General features: G+C 41.3%; 1 protein-coding gene across 1 annotated transcript in view; it reads left to right on the top strand.

The window, feature by feature from the left end:
- Positions 1 to 249: 249 nt before the first annotated feature.
- The window catches only part of CHST8 (carbohydrate sulfotransferase 8), a 304,948-nt gene continuing 287,686 nt past the window's right edge, over positions 250 to 17,511 (top strand). Inside the window, exon 1 of the mRNA XM_075940099.1 lies at positions 250 to 600. The gene's annotated coding sequence lies outside the window, so the exon portion shown is untranslated. The remainder of the gene's footprint in view (positions 601 to 17,511) is intronic.

Here is a 17,511-nt window from a genome sequence, read left to right as displayed (position 1 = left end):
ACCAGCACCTGCTTCCCCTTACCCCAGGGAGCTCTGACTTTACTTCATTAGATTTGCATTAATAAGCGTGTGAGCAAGTCCCCTTGTTCAGGCAAATCGCAGAGCCCTGAGCCCACTGGAGCCGCGGTGATACCTCAACCCCCCCCCCCCCCCCCCCCCCGACTCCCGCCCCCGGCCAAGAGGCAAGTGACAAAGCAGGGGTCTGTCTCCCAGCGCTGGGGACGCCGTGGCAGCGCAGGGCAAGGGGCTGGCAGGCTGCCTCGCCTCCCGTGTTGCCATGGCGGAGGAGGAGGCGGAGGAGAGGAGAGGCGAGGGGAGCCCGGCTTTCCGCTCTGCCCTCCAGAGCCCGCGCTGCCCAGCCTTGCCGGGAGGCAGGAGCAGCCCTTCCCCGGGCGCGGCGGCAGGAGGCGGCGACGGGGAGCGGGGGGCGGCAGCCGCCTGCCAGCTCCGGGCTGATTGTCCCACTTTTCTCCTCCCAGCGCGCTGCCGGCGGGGAGGCGCCGAAGTGCCCGGACCGAGCCGGCCACGGGAGCCAGCGAGCCGGCGGGAGGATGCGCTGAGCCGCCCCCACCAGCGGGGGCGCCGCTGCCGCTCGGCCAGGTCAGTGCGCAGGGGCGGCCCCGGGGAGGGGTCACAGCGGGCGGCCCGGGGCTCCCCGCGCGTCGCCCGGCCACGCCCCGACGGCGGCAAAGTCCCGCTCGCCAGCCGCGCGGGAAACTTTCGCGGGACTTGGCGGCGGCCCCGCAGCAGGCGCGGGCGAGGGGCGGTTCGGAAATAAGAAGCCGAACTTGGGCCGCGCGCCGGTTGTCAGCAGCCACCCCCCGGGGGGCGCGAGCTGGCACCTGCTCCTCACGCTGCCAGGCTGCTCGCGGGTCCAGCCGCCGAGTCCTGCCCGGGCTGCTCAGGCCCCGAGTCTGAACTTCCCGGGAGTTTTGACTGAGTAACTGCTAGAGCGTGCCCCCGAATGTCCCCTCCCGCCCAGCACACGCTTCCGTGCCGAGCCCTTCGGCCGACCCGGGCTTTTGGCTCTTTGATTCCTGTTCTCGCTGCAGCTGTATTTTGGCAAGGCAGCTTCTTGCATATGTGCATCATCCCGCCCCCCGGAGAACAGTGTAGGGATTTTTAGCAGGCAACTGTACTTCACATTGCTCTGCAGCTGGGAGATTTGTGGGGTTGAGCATTCTTAAAGGCTCATTGTGGTGACAGACCATAGCAACTCTGAAGGAGCTGCTACAGTCTAGCCAGCCAAAAAATTAGCAGGGGACAATTGCAATTTACAAATACATACTGATGGGATAATACAAAACTCCACTGTCGTGGCAGGAGCATGTGTTTCAAAAGATGCTCATAAATCCGTATTCACCAAAACTTCTAGGGGTTAATGCATGCTTTAAACTAAGTTTCAGATAGATGAATGGCTCTTTTACAAGATATATTTTTCTTCCTTAAAAATATTTCAGTACAAAATCCTTTGACTGTACATTGGTTAAAAACCCCCACAATAGGCTGAAATTGTATTCCCATTTTCAACTCACCCTTTACGTTCAGGGCTCAAACTCTAAAAACAATAATACGGGGCCCTAACTCTCTCTCTAATTTTCTCATTTGGTACATAGAATTATATTTAACCAGGGAAATTCTTTTCTTCTATATTAGTCCTGAGTTTTATGTATCTCCTAATAGATCATCCTGTCTGTGCAATACTCTACCATGCGCCTTGAAACATTTAAAACTTGACCAAACCAAGAATATTAATATTGCATTAGCAGGTGAAGGGGATAAATGTCTATCAGCCATTTTCCATCTCTAATGTCTAGGATTCTTTGATATTAGTAGTGAAACAACTAGGCACAACTAGGTGAATAAAAAAGCAAAGCCTCAAGGCCAATTTTTTGGCTTTTGGGGGTTTAGGAGCCCCAAGAAGTCAGTTTAATGTAGCTTGCTTCCTATAACTAGATTGTCTTAAGATGGAAACGTGTACAGTTTAACTGTAACATGCTTATAAAAAGCAGAGATGCACATTAGCACATTATTTGTGTCAGAAGAATACTATGATGTATTTTGTTTCAAGATTTACATGTTACAGCTTTAAAGGACTTAGGTTATAGACTTTTCCAGTTAGGAGGTTGAATAGTAAATACTATGGTCTCATAAAAAGAACTCTCACAAATTAGAAATGTAATCATTAAATCTAATTTGTTTATTAATATTCTTACCATTGGACAAAAAGTCATCCCTTGTTTATCCTGTCATTTTGTCAGATGACTGGCATCTCAAATTCCTTTCATATTCATGGGATTTGCTCTTTTCCGGGAGTAGGCCACAGAAGCTCTCAGTGTTGGGGATAACAGTTAAGCTCCTCTTTGGAATTCACGAGCTTCCAAATTAAACTTTTGCTGACACCTGCTACCTAGCCCTATTGAACCCTGGTATTGGAGTGCTGCTACTGAGCAAAGTGAATAAATAAAAAAAAATTTACCCCAAACATATGGGGGAACACTGTGAAATGTGGGAGACTAATCCAAGTTTTGTTCTTATGGAGCAAATTTTGTACAGAAATCAAACATAATTCAATCCATATTGTTGACTGCTATAGAGACTAATAACTCAATATACCTGGTAGAATCAAATGTTGAAGCAATACGTGAAAATGAACTGCACACTCTCCACCCACTCTTGAAAATCCTTGTTTATATGGTGTGAAGGATATTTTCTGAGCACTAGCTTCAAGTACTAAAAATTAGAAAGTGTCGTAACAGGAGGTCAGGACTTAATTATTTGTAGAGAGCTATCAATAAGCAAGTGTTGGTGATTTATTTCTATATCACCCAGAGCTGTAAAATGAAACAGTGAATTCTGATTGTCTTTAGCTACTTACTAAAAAGAGATACAAAAGGTGCAAGCTGCAACTGACTGATCTTTGGAATCTGAAAGTTTTATCTGGGCTACATCTGGTGGAGGATTTTGATATGCCTTTTAAATATTGTAGCCAAAATGTCTGGTGGGAAATGTCATGCATATTTGCTGCATCTGTAATGAACATGTATGGATTATGGAATATCAGGAGAATGTGGCTTTTTAACATTCAAATTTTTATGTATACGAAAGCTAAGAAGTCTGGAAAAAAAACCCTCTAACTACTTTTTTGATCTGTGGTATTTGAAAAGGGCGTCTATTGGGCATGTTTGAGTATCTTCCAAAATCATTTAAAAAAACAAAAATTGAATTTTCCTGCTTGAAAAATTTGTGTACTTGATGCACTGCTTCTACCTCACAATTAATGTCAAAAATCAATTGGCTAATATGCTTTTTATGTTTCTGCTGATCAAACAGGATGGGACTGTAAAAGCTTTTATTGCTATCTGGTGATTAGGACATAGTAGTGGTAAGTAAATAGCTTGTAATAAGATGGCTTCAATGTGCTAGTATTTAATGTGTTGTATGTAGACAGGGCCATGGGCTGCCTTATAATAGCCAATCCTGCTCCCACAGATATCCAAAGGAATTTTACCAATTGCATCATTGGGAGCAACAGTGAGTTCTCAGGTTTTTAGGTGACCGGAAGTAAAGCAGTAATGATTCACTTTAGATAATCCTGAATATTCTCTTTCTGGTTTCTGATAGATTAAATTACAGAAAGAAATTCAGATTTGCTCTCCCTCTTGACAGTAGTAATGCTTCTGATCTTCACTAGCTTGTTGAATGCATTTCAAACAGGACACAATTAATTTAAATGAGGAAGAGTATGAAATTAGGAAGAGAACAGAAGCAGGGAGCTGAGAAAGAAATATAAGGGTCACGAGTCTTAAGGACAAATTCTGGACCTAGAAATGTCAGTGGCTGAATTCCACTTTGGTGGGTGCAGCCAATAAACTCTACTATGCTCCATTATACAATTCTTACTGATCTTAAAAACAAAACAATGTATAATTGTTTTCGGTGACAGAAATACTGGTGTATTAGATTTGTTAGAGGCCGTGAATTACATAGGATGTGTGAACAGTATGGATAACACGATGGAGTCATCTCATGAACAAACAATTAATGTATTAGGAAACTGTAAACATCAGTGACGCTTTAACCAAGCCACTGAAAAAGTCAGAATTTAGGGCCCCGCCCTTAGTAGGATTTCCTCTAATGGAGTGCACATATTCTAAACAATATGCTATGTGAAAAACAAAATATTAATACTATTGATTGTACAAGAAATCAATACTGCCAGAATATTTAGTGTATATATAGAGAATAAACTTAATTGTTATGATTATTGATTATATTTTAAACTGGTGGTAAAACAGAGTGTATGTTGTGAAATCTGCTTTTCTGTTTCCACGCTTTGTGGGAGAAATATATTAAGATGGTAAATGCAGTGTAAAGGGGTTGGTAAATGCAGTGTAAAGATGGGTAAACATTAATTTCACCATAATCACACACACACAAACAGGTAGGCAAAATAATAAAAATGAAGTTATTAGCGTTTGATTTAAGGTCATATACTTGATATATTTTGACATGTGACCTTGACGACTTTGTGTTATAATGGTTTAAAACTTTATCTTTTTGATTCTTAACAGCTATTATTAAATAATTGTTGTCTGACTGCTCCATAATTTCCCACAACTGGGAACCTTTAAATTGATAACATTGGAGAAATGTTTTAAAATAAACAGTGTATTATATGTCAATTATCAAATACAAATTAATTTCTCCCAAGACTAAATATGTATCCAAATTTGCTTTCATGAAACCAGTGTAAAAGTGTCCACTGACTTCCACAATAGCAGGAGTGAACTCAATATGCACATCAAGCTGAAGTGGAAGAGCAAACGGTAAAGCACAATGTGTGCAAATCCATACACAGCTGGCTTGAAGTAATTTTTCATTAGTCACAAAAGATAAAAGTGACTATAGAATTGCACCTTTTAAATGAACATTGAGGACAGAAGAGAAAGTTTTAACTATAGAAAACAAACCATGGATTTTTCTAATCAACATAACATTTAACTAGTCTCAGAGGGGTAGCCTTATTAGACTGTAACTTTAAAAACAAGAAGTGGTCCTGTAGCACCTTAAAAGCTAACAAATATATAGTATCATGAGTTTTCATGGGTGAGGATGTTTAACTAGGGCACAGTTCGAACTGCAAAGGAAGGTGACAGATTTCACAAATTAGTCACAGTTCTGGGTGAATTCATCTTATGGGAAACAGCACAAAGTGATTAAGTGGGTTCTAATCCATAGAAATCTTAAACGTGTGAACCTACATAATCAGATAGAAGCTGATATTTCTTTCTGAATTCAGATGAGCCAAAGAAACAACTTTGTTTCTATCCACTTTTGTTCTTAAATTCTCACAGGACTTTTGGTTATGTTGGTCACAGGTGCATTCCTTGAGCCCACCATACCCACACAGACATCTTTGTGAGTTTTGAGAATGAGTTAGATTATCAACCCAAACTCATTTTACAGGAAGAAACAAAGAGGCTGGGCCTCCTTGCAGCTGCAAAGATACTTATTAGTACTCTTGAAACCCAGATCCATGGCTTCAGCTGAGGTGCATGTAGCACAAGAAAGGGGGCATGTAATGTATTAAGGCCACCTTTCCACTTTCTTGATCATGGGCTGATAGTTCGTTAACATGGTCCCAAGCATAAATCCTCTCAACTACAAGGGAGAATGAGGTAGCTGGGATGGTATCAGAGGTGCCACATTGACACTCTTGCACCAGGAGGTCCCCTTATACTGGGGATGAGCCTTCTGGAGCTAGCTATATGGTTTTACAGACAGTTTTTATTGGGGGGATAGCTCACAAAGCTGCTTCATCACAGAATTAATCCCATAATTATAAGTAACCATTAAACAGCCCATTCAGATACACTCCCTCCCCCTCAAAAAAAAAAACCCTACATGTGATTTTCATTGCTTGAAGGGAGAGGGCTCTAGTTCATGAACTCCTGTGTCCTGAGCTCATAGATAAAAGTCATGGCAGGGCACTTGGGTAACTGTTATAGCTCATTTTAAACAAAAAATTCAGAAATCGGGTGAAGTTACATTATTCCTCACTTGTATTTCTATGTAGAGTAAGATAAATTCAACATTATGCAGAAAAATATCAGCATTTTGTCTCATTTATTTTGCTTCAGGTTGCCCTGCTTCTGTCTATAGCTCTGGGTGCTGTCAAGAATGAAAAATTATAGTTAAAAATCAATATAGTAAAATGTAATCAACCAAGTGAAACCAACCATGAACATAAAACCTGAAGTAATCCCTCCTCTTCTCAGATTAACCTTGGCCAGATACCACCCACTGAATTCCACCTGTTCACCAACCTCACCCTTCCCTAAGTAGAAGTTCTGCAGAAAAGGATGTGGAGTTTACAGTGGATGAGAAGCTGGATATGAGTCAACACTGTGCCCTTGTTGCCAAGAAGGCTAATGGCACATTAGGTTGCTTTAGGAGGATCATTGCCAACAGATCTAGAGAAGTGATTATTCCCCTTTAATCAGCTGTGGTGAGGCCTCATCTGGAGTACTGTGTCTAGTTCTGAGTCCCCTCCCCCCTCTCCCCCCCCCCCCACTATAGAAAGGATGTGGACGCATTGGAGAGGGTCCAGCGGTGGGCAACCAAAATGATTAGGGGGCTGGAGCACATGACCTATGAGGAGAGACTGAGGGGTTTGGGTTTGTTTAGTCTGCAGAAGAGAAGAGTGAAGGGGGATTTGATAGCAGTCTTCAACTTCCTGAAGAGAGGTTCCAAAGAGGATGGAGAAAGGCTGTGACGGATGGCAGAACAAGGAGCAATGGTCTTAAGTTACAGTGGGGGCGGTTTAGGTTGGATATTAGGAAAAACTATTTCACTAGTAGGGTGGTAAAGCACCAGAATGGGTTACCTAGGGAGGTGGTGTAATCTCCACCCCTAGAGGTTTTTAAGTCTCAGCTTGACAAAGCCCTGGCTGGGTTGATTTAGGTGGGATTGGTCCTGTCTTGGGCAGGGGGCTGGACTTGATTACCTCCTGAGATATGTTCCAGCTCTATGGTTCTATGATAGGAAGCCCAAGAAAGGTGTTGACTTTACAATATACCAAGAAGGTAACCAAGCTAGTTTTTTTTCAGAGTACAGTGGAACAGGAGCAGGTTTCATAGTCATGAATCCTTCACAGAACATGCTCTGCTGTCAGCCTTCTTGTAGAAATTAGAGAAGTTTGAACTTTATTGCTTCTGTTAATCGCAGCAGTATTAGTATTACTCAGGAAGATGTGCCATCTCTTAGGCAGCGAGCACATAAAGTTACCCAAAACCATTTACAACTTTATGGGTCAAAGCCAGTTCCTTACATTCCACCTGTAAGCTATTATGCACCCTGCAGAGGCTACCAAGCACCAGCATTCTGATGTGTTCAGTATGTGCTCTCTACACATAGCCATGCTAAATGAGTATCTATGCTCATTTGTAGTGTCTGACTTTGTGACCTCAAAGACAGAAAGGCTTTAAAACTGCACATAGAAAGAAGAAAAACATTAAAACGGAATTGATTATTATTGAATGAGGATGGGGGGGGAAAACAACCATTCAAAAGAATTAGCATTTCAAAAGCAAAAGATTGGAAAGATCTGCAGTCTCATGATAGGCAATTTGAAAAGTTTATATCAAACTTCAAAAACCGTCCCAAGCTCTTTTCTCCAGAATTGATTTGAAAAGTTGGCAGACTTAAGAAACCTTTCAGAAACATTTTTTAGATCGATGCTAATTTGATGCATAGGAGCTCATCACAGTGCCAATTTACTGTCAAACTGATATTAACTAGGTACTTTTCTTAGAATGTTTATAGCCAAATGTCTGTTAAATATGCAAACTCAACAACTACACCACATCCTTTAAAATACTTCATTTGAAATGTATATCAAACCCCCCAGAAATGGCTTTTCACTCAATCACAAAGAAACAATGCTTACCATAAGGTCCAAGTCCTTGTTCTGGGAGAAAGGGATGAAGGATACTCCTGTGATTAAGACACAAGGCTGTTAGCCAGGAAAAATGCTTTCAGTTTTCAATGTTGCCAAAAGACCTCCATGATCTTGGTAAAATCTCTTAGGGCTAAATCTTTCAATTCATGTTCACACAACAACCAATCTCATAGAAATAAGTTAATTTAAGTAAATGAGATTACTTGAGACAGTAGTAATGATTCATAGGAGTAGGGGTTGCAGTATCAGGTAGGTACATACTTTCTGAGCACGATTTTCAAACTTGGGTGCCTATGGTTAGACATTTAAATCTGCATTTAAGTGCCTAAATAAATAATGCCTGTTTTCCGGCTCTCATTAACTCAGTGTGAGCCACAGATGGTCTAAATCCATCAAAATCAGGCTACTTTTGATCCTGCAGATACTTACCTGAGTAATTAGATGTATGTTAGTCATTTTGTTCATTGTGACTTTTCACACACAAAGTTACCAACGTATGAATTTGCAGATTAATGGTCACAGTTAGATACCTATCATGAGGCATCAAAATTTGAGCCAATGTGTCTTAGTTTTGGTATTGGTAAAATGCCAATAATACTTTTTCACGTAATTTGACTAAACTAAATTCAGCATTTTTACTATGTTTAGATCTTCTGATGGAAGATATAAACAAATGCAAATCACCATCTTTTACTATATTCTTTAATTATAATTTTTCATCAACTAGCCGTAGACCTATCATGCAGTATGAGCTACATTAGCAAAATAATAATTCTAGAAACCCAAAATATACCAATAAAAGAAAGTTAAACCAATGCATAAAATGGAGCCGTCTGTGAAATCAAAGTGACGCTTGCATTTATTTCATTTGGCAAGAAAATAATGAGCTTTGGACTCTGAAACTTTGAATAACTTATTTTTCAGGCTTCACAAATTCATCTTGGAAACAATAATAATCCATAACACAGTGGAAGAAATTGCAAAGTAGAGGCCAGGCTATCAAATTATGAGACTCTCTAGGCACATAAAGGTCTTTGTGTTGCAGTTGCAATTATTTCCTTCATTTAGCCCATGCCCCCACCAAAACCAAACCATTTCAGAATTTTAAATTGCTAGGTAGTGAATATATAATTTTCAGTTTTTCAAATTAGAGTGATTGACTATTCCATTCCAGTCTGCAGTTATTGAAACCTACTTACTTCAGCAGGTTATCAAGTGACCACAAGTATATTTAGATTACTTCACATAAAGCTCTTATGTTTATCACTCCAGACTGCAAGTGATCATTCATCCAACACAGGTTTCAACATCCAGCAGAACTAGGCACAAGTTCATTTCTATGCTGTGGAAACATTCTTTTCCACATTTGTCAAAAAGCAATTATTAAATTAAAAGTATAGGAAAAACATCTCCTACAACAGCAGCTGATCTGCAACCCTCTCTTTCTGAACAGCAATTCTGATATACACCCTTACTGAATTAGGATTGTCTGATAATATTAGTTTCCATCGTCACAAAATGCTAATGGACAGTGTTTCAGGTGATTACTTATAACTTCCTAGCAAAGTGGTCCACACCTACTTACTAGTTACAGATGTAAGAGCAATCGGACTCAATTACTGCCCAATAAACTACTTCTTTTGTTTCCTCCCTCCCCTCCCGAAATTCACTTGCATTTATTCAGTTGCTTTCCCTCACCTTTTTTTTCTTGCCAAAATGAAAGGACAGCAGCTGTCTCAGCACTTGATGCCAATGCTGTTCTTTTACAGGCAGGGGGTGAGGACCTGCTTTCAAACTGACTCTTTTCCCCACAGAGACTGACAATATTGTCTCATGTCTTTAAATATGGGTCTGTGAGTTAATGGAACAGTTTGTCAGGGCTGCCTACAGGCAGAGCATTTACATGCAAGCCAAAAAGAAAAGTAGCACAGATTGGTGTGGGTTTTATTTATTTATTTGGCTAAGAAAGAAGTAATGAAAGGGGAGGTGTCCTTAAGTATAGTATAACTTTCTCATCCATTAAAGCAGCTATTGTTTTCCCCCATAAAAAGATTAAAATTACATAAGTTTTTATTTTATTATTTTTATTGTTACTTACATTGTGGTAGCTCTTATGAGCTCCAATCCGGGATCAGAGCCCCCTGTGCTAGGCTTTGTATACTCACACAAAATTATAGCCCTTTTCTCAAAGAGCTTACACTCCAATTAAGTCCCATTGTATGAAAGTATAACACCTACTACAATCCTGTCTGTGGCCACTCTGCACTAGTGTCATACAAATTGTAAATAATAATCACATTATTCACTTTGCTTTAATTATCTTGGTACCAATAACCTGTGCAGGGATTTTTACTTAGAAAGAGATATGGCAAGTTGTTGTTCAGCCTTTGGTTCATGTTGGGAGAAATTGGGGCTTAGACTAATGTCAGGAGTTGATCTGAAGTCTCTTTTATAACATCAGTATGTTGTTAGCACAGAGGTTTGCCTGGTTTTCATAAATATTTTATGGGGTTATATCATCATTGTCATCATCATTTCAGGATGGTTGACAAGGCTGTCCTCTCTCTCTCTCTACATGTGATTGCAATCTGTTTCAGAGTTGTCTTGGAAAGTCAATTGATGATATTTCAATCAAAATGTTCTTATAACAAATTCTATTCAAATTCTGTCTGAAAGGGGGTTAAGGTTTGATCCTGCTGCTTAGAGAATGACATGCTAAATGTAGCTTCCTATGGGTTTGGCTGCAGTCCAGTGCTTTGTAATTTATAGTTCTCCTTCCTGGTTCTGGATGTGACCTTGGAACGTTAACGCTGGGTAGATTTCTTAAGTTCATACATGGGCTTATCCTTTGTAAAACTGCCATCATGGAATCCTCTCCAGTTTCTCTGTCTTGCAAATCATAATAAAAGGACTTTTCCCAATAAACGGACCAAATCAGATTAATACAGCTGTATGGGCTGGTGGATAACAGGTTGCTTGAAGATAATTCATTTTCTTTGACTTTTTCACTAAAGTAAATGTTAGTAAGTTAATAACATTGCTGTTAAATGACCAAAAATGATTAGCTAACTTCAAGAGAGAAACTGCAATTAAAAAGATTTCAAATTTGACTAGTCAATGGCATTTTCTGCAGAAATACGTATAAAACAGCTATCATTGCAGATCTCCAATCAGCCGCTCTTACTGATGTATATAATGCCTTTTATATTGAGAAATCACTTGAAAGAAAGATTATGTAATTTTAAAAAATGGTTAAATTATATTGTAACTATTATAATTTTAGTGTGCTATAGGTGTACAAGATGCTTTACAAAGTAATGAAAGAGTTAGCTATAAGTCCCTCTGGCATGGACTAAGACAGCAACATATATTTCTGAATAGAAAAATCATGTCTCTGAGAAGTTATGTCTACTGGAAAATTGCATTAATTATAGGTGCTAATAGATGTTTGTCTTTAGAATAACTATGATTACTCAGTGAAATAGGTATTCTGAAATATGATTTGAGTTGTTGCATGTAACCATAGATTGTTTTAACAAAGTGACTTAAGGCAAGTAACAATTTCTGTAAACGTGGAATAGATCCATGGTGCTTTTAATGAATTCCAGATTCTCAAGAACATAATTTCTGGAAGTACTTGATGTGATTCCTCCACACACAGGATATTTTAAAGCAAAGTAGACAAAAGGTATTTTTAAAAATGCATCACTTTTTTTCTAAGTGTTGTGTATTGGGCAAGAGAATTATCAGTGATTTCCAGCACCAGCCATTACAAAGATCAATTTAAGGCCATGAGAAGTCAATATTTGCCATCAGCTTTTTTAAAAAAAGAGTAGGTTTTTCAAAACACTCAGCCTTATCCTAACCCTGTGTCCACTGAACTCTATATGAGTTTTTACCAGTGATTCAATTGGAACGCTTTTGAAAATACTACCTGCATCATGTATGTGATGATATCAAAGCATTGCTATACAGGCAGTCCCCGAGTTACACGGATCCGACTTATGTCGGATCCGCAGTTACGAACGGGGCCGTCTCCCTGGTCTCCAGCAGACCAGGGAGAGGAAGCAAAGCGGCGGAGCACGTGGGCAGCGGACAGCCCAGACGCGTCTGGGCTCTCCACTGCCAGCGTGCTCCTTGGCTTTGCTCTGCTTTGCTTTGCTCCCCGTCTCCCTGGTCTGCAGACCAGGGGGACAGGGAGCAAAGCGGTGGAACACGCGGGCAGCGGACAGCCCAGACGCGTGCTCCGCGGCTTTGCTCTGCTTTGCTCCCCGTCCCCCTGGTCTGCAGACCAGGGAGAAGGGGAGCAAAGCAGAGCAAAGCCGCAGAGCACGAGGGCAGCGGACAGCCCAGACGTGTCTGGGCTGTCCGCTGCCCGCGTGTTCCGCAGCTTTGCTCCCAGTCCCCCTGGTCTGCAGACCAGGGAGAGGGTGAGCAAAGCAGAGCAAAGCCGCGGAGCCCGAGGGCAGCAGGACAGCCACGGCATGTCTGGGCTGTCCCGCTGCCACCGTGCTCTGCGGCTTTGCTCCGGGCGCCTGTGGTACAGCAGCTGGGGTGCTGCCGGTTGGTCCCGTAGCGCCGCTCTGGGCGCTACGGGACCAACCCGGCAGCACCCCAGCTGCTCTGCCCCAGGCGTCCTGATTCAGCCACTGCTGGTCAGTTTCAGCAGCGGCTGAAGCAGGACGCCTGGGACAGAGCAGCTTGGGTGCTGCTGGGTTGGTCCAGTAGCGCCGAGGAGCGGCAGCGCTACTGGACCAACCCAGCAGCACTCCAGCTGCTCTGCCCCAGGCGTCCCCAAGTCAGCTGCTGCTGAAACTGACCAGCGACTGACTACAGGAAGCTCCTGCCCCGGGCTTCCTGGAATCAGCCGCTGATCAGTTTCAGCAGCAGCTGACTTGGGGATGCCTGGGGTTCTTAAGTTGAATCTGTATGTAAGTCAGAACTGGTGTCCAGATTCAGCCGCTGTTGAAACTGATCAGTTTCAGCAGCGGCTGAATCTGGACGCCAGTTCCGACTTACATACAGATTCAACTTAAGAACAAACCTACAGTCCCTATCTTGTACGTAAGCCGGGGACTGCCTGTATTAAGAATGTCTTTATCAACAAATTAGATGCTTAAAATCATATTGTGCAAGATGTCAATTTAAGAACCTTTCAGTGAGTGCTCCAACCTCTTAAGATGAGACACAATAAGTCCAAGTCTCAGCTGGTGCTAATCAGCACAACTCCACTGGGCTTTTTCATGTCATTACTTTCTAATTTGATTATGAATGTAACTTGTGTAAGGGCGATAAATTTAACGTCATAATTTAGTTACACAAAGATGCTACTTCAATTAATTTTCCTTAATTTTAAAGATATAGAAGAATCACATTTAAAATCTCCTGAATTTCCCATTTTAAAACATGTTGTAAAGAAATAAACTGGTAGAATTCATAAAATAATATGAAGTAGCAATGGTGAAGCTCAGTTCACTACTGCGATGTGCAAGTCTGCACATTCCTAGAGGAAATTGGAAAGACACTACTTCCATACATGTTTCCTTGAGTAACTTAGAAGAAGTCATCGAGTCCAACCCCCTACCCCAAGTAGGACCAACCCCAACTAAATCATCCTAGCCAAGGCTTTGTCAAGCCAGGACTTAAAAACCTCTGGGGATGGAGATTCCACCATCTCCCTAGGTAACCCATTCCCGTGCTTCACCACCCTTCTAGTAAAATAGTTTTCCTTAGTATACAACCTGGACCTCTCCCACTGCAACTTGAAACCACAGCTCCTCATTCTGCCATCTGTCACTACTGAAAACAGCCTCTCTCCATTCTCTTTGCAACTCCCCTTTAGGTAGTTGAAAGCTGCTTTCAAATCCCCTCTCATTCTTCTCTTCTGTTGATTAAATGAACCCATATCCCTCAGTTTCTCCTCCTAAGTCAGGTGCTCCAGCCTCCTAATCATTTTGGTTGCCCTCCACTGGACTGTCTCCAATGCAGCCACATCCTTTCTGTAATGGGTCCCCCAGAATTGGACACAATACTCCAGATGTGGCTTCACCAGTGCCAAATAAAGGGAAATAATCTCTTCTCTAGATCTTCTGGTAAAGGACCTTCTAATGCAATGTTGGCCTTCTTGGCTACAAGGGCACACTGTTGACTCATATCCAGCTTCTCATCCACTGTAATTCCCAGATTTTTTTCTGCTGAACTGCTGCTTAGCTCGTCAGTCCCCTGCCTGTAACTTATGATATGGCTCTTCCTATGCAGTTCCAACACATCTGCATGCATAAGAGTTTGTGGGCTAGATGGGAATAGTGGGCATGTTCTTTCTTCTAGGCCAAGAAGCTTCCAGACCTCAAAAGTTGGTCAGCAGGCTAACAAGTCACTCTAGCTTTAGGGCAGGAATAATGCAATATTCATCTCTGCAGAAACCCTTTTCAGGGAAGGGCCAGTAAAGGAGTTTGTGAGAAACCAGTCACATGTCTCTTCTCCTCTGGTGTGCCAGGAGCACTGCCCAAAGTGAAATAGGAAAAAAAGCACTACTCTACAAACTGTGCCATCAGTCATACAGCTGGAGTGTATAATCAACCTTGGGCCAGGTGTGTAGCTATTCTACTGGGCTAAGTAGCAGTGAAAGACATGTTTGTATGTTGTATGCTAGGCATTTGCTTTGACACTCACTCTGTAACTGTGCTATAAATGATTCTGGTTATTGGCTACAGTGTACACAAGAGTTTGGCTAGATGCCTGTGAGAGAGGTATCTGTGATTGGTTATCTGAGTATCATTGTGCCCCAGGAGTTGGATACTTCCACTAGTAGCAACACTCACCTAATTCCTTCCTCAGTAGCTTAAGCAACCCAATACTGCCTCTTGGGTATGTATGGAATATGAAGTTACTATTTGCATAACTCACAGTGTACTAAGCATGTTTCATGAGTTTGCTAGCATATCTATCTGAGAGTCAATCTAGCTGTTCCATAGATCTGGCTGAATGGATTCCTCTTCCTTTCTAAGAACTGAACAGAGTTATCAAGGAAAATTTGTGAAATGAAGACTCTGAATTTGAGTTTGAAAGATGCTGCTTACTTTCTCTAAATAAAAAGTTTTCTCCAAAAGAAATTCAGAATATTCCCTATTCCTTGAATTAGGATATGTAGGAGGAGTTGGCTTCTAAGGTGTTATACTAAAAGTAGGTCTCTTCAGCTTCTTCAGTATTTCAACATTTTTTAAATTTACTCAAATAAATGCCCATTTACACTGGTAGTGATTTTGAGACTGAGTCCTATAGTTCTCTGCATCAGCTATTCCCTTGGCTCAGCTAACTATGTGGTAACAACCATTCCCATACTAGCTCTTCTGATTCACCCAACATCTCTTTCTAATGAATAAGCAAAGCGGAGTGAAACATGACAATTTAGGAGATTGGAGGTGGATGGGAGACTCAGAGTGTAAATGGATAAGAGAGGAGTTGATCTGATTTTGAAAAGTGGATCTGATTTCTGATTCCAGTTAGTAACACCTGTGTGGCACCTTTTGGCTTATAGACTGTAAGGCCAGAAAAAGCTACTTGATTAATCCAACCTGGACCTTCTGTATTTTACTAGACTACTCACTACCTCATTCTCAGAGATCTCATACTTAGCTGTTTATATAAGAGTGAATATGGTGCACTGACCAATTCCTCTGATAGCCTATTAAAATACTCTGTTGCTCTTTTTTTGTTAAGAACTTTGTTCTAATATCTAGCAAAACTTTTTCTTTCCTAGCTTCAGGTCATTGTTCCCTGTCCTACAATTTTCTGAGACTGAATAAATCCCTTCCTTCATTTCTGTTGTTACCTTGAAGGTGTTTATAGACTGTGACCATGTTACCTTTTCTCTTTCCCCAAACTCTATGAATTTAGCTTCTTCAGCCTCTTTGTATGTTCCTTGTTCTCTATTCCATCCATCACTATTGCCCTCTTTTTTCATGTTCTTCTTCTGAACTATAGGGACTAAAAATAAATACAGTATTTCCAAATGGGTTTGGAATGTGTATGGCAGAGTTACTTCTTCAGATGTCTATGCAGTTCTCTTTTTCTGCAGTCTCTTATCATAAGACATTATTTTTGTTTTTGAGTGGTTACTTTGTGACACCTCTTTTCTTTCAACTAAACATTATGAATGAACATATATTAGAATGTGCTCCAAATTGTTACCACTGTACAAACAGAAGGACGTGAAGGTAGACCATGAAATTAAGACTCTTTGGTTTTCTATTTTCAGCTTGCTATGCAAACCTTGTCTGAGTAGGATAGGGCTCCTTTCATATCTCAGGTTCCCCTTCCGGAGAAGGAGGAGGAAGAATCAGCATCAGTCTTTCTACTCTATCCCTAAAACAAAAGAGAGGACTATGCAGCACTTTAAAGACTAACAGGATGGTTTATTAGGTGAGGGGCTTTCGTGGGCCAGACCCACCTCCTCAGATCAAATTCTGGAAGAGAATTGGCATGACCATATATATCAAAGGAATACAATGAAAAAAAAGTGAATACATTATAAAACTGACAAATCAGAACAAAAGGAGGGTGAGGGGAAGGGCTAGTATCTATGAGATAATGATCCCTCCCCCACTTCTGTTCTGATCTGTCAGTTTTATAATGTGTTCACTTTTTTTTCATTGTATTCCTTTGATATATATGGTCATGCCAATTCTCTTCCAGAATTTGATCTGAGGAGGTGGGTCTGGCCCACGAAAGCCCCTCACCTAATAAACCATCCTGTTAGTCTTTAAAGTGCTGCATAGTCCTGTCTTTTGTTTCAGCTAGATCAGACTAACACGGCTATATCTCTATTACTACTCTATCCCTAGGCATTACCTTGTACCAGGAATACAAGCCAGGGAATGGAACACCACTTGCACTGGTACTTGAGAATGTGTAACCAACACCCCCCCCCCCCCCCCCAACATATCTGCTTAGTATGGATTGGTGACATTTGTATAATAACAATAATAATGATAATTAATAATAATATAATATCTGATGGGGAAATTCCAATATTTGTTTTTATCCCAGTTCAAGATGAAAAGTTAAATTATTTAAACTATTTTATGAACCACAAAGTTTTGAAAAATTTCAGTTTGGGAATGTTGAAATATTCCACATCATCGACAAACAAAACATTATGATTTTCCAAAATGGTAACCTTTTGTCTTGGAATCTCTCCCTTTGCCTAAACCAGCATGGGTATGTCTATACTATGGGACAAGGCCAAATTAAGATATGCAACTTCAGCTACATTAATTGTGTAGCTGAAGTCGAAGTACCTTAACTCAACTTTTGGCACTGTCCACACTGCAGGAAGTGGAAGGGAGAACATTCTTCCTTTGACTTGCCTTACTCCTTGTGGGAACAGGACTGTCAGCATTGACCAGAGCGCCCCTCTCAGCTTGAATTAGCTGTCGTCACAAGACCCGCTAATTCAAACTGTGGAAAATGGACAGCAGCTGCTTCAATTGTTATCTGTAGTGTAGATGTAATCTATGGCACCTCAAGGGAGTTGAAATTCCTGTCAT

The sequence above is a fragment of the Pelodiscus sinensis genome, chromosome 12 (assembly GCF_049634645.1).
Source record: "Pelodiscus sinensis isolate JC-2024 chromosome 12, ASM4963464v1, whole genome shotgun sequence".
Lineage (NCBI taxonomy): Eukaryota > Metazoa > Chordata > Testudines > Trionychidae > Pelodiscus > Pelodiscus sinensis.
The sequence above is the reverse complement of the archived record's forward strand: the minus strand, read 5'-3'. Positions and strand labels throughout refer to the sequence as shown.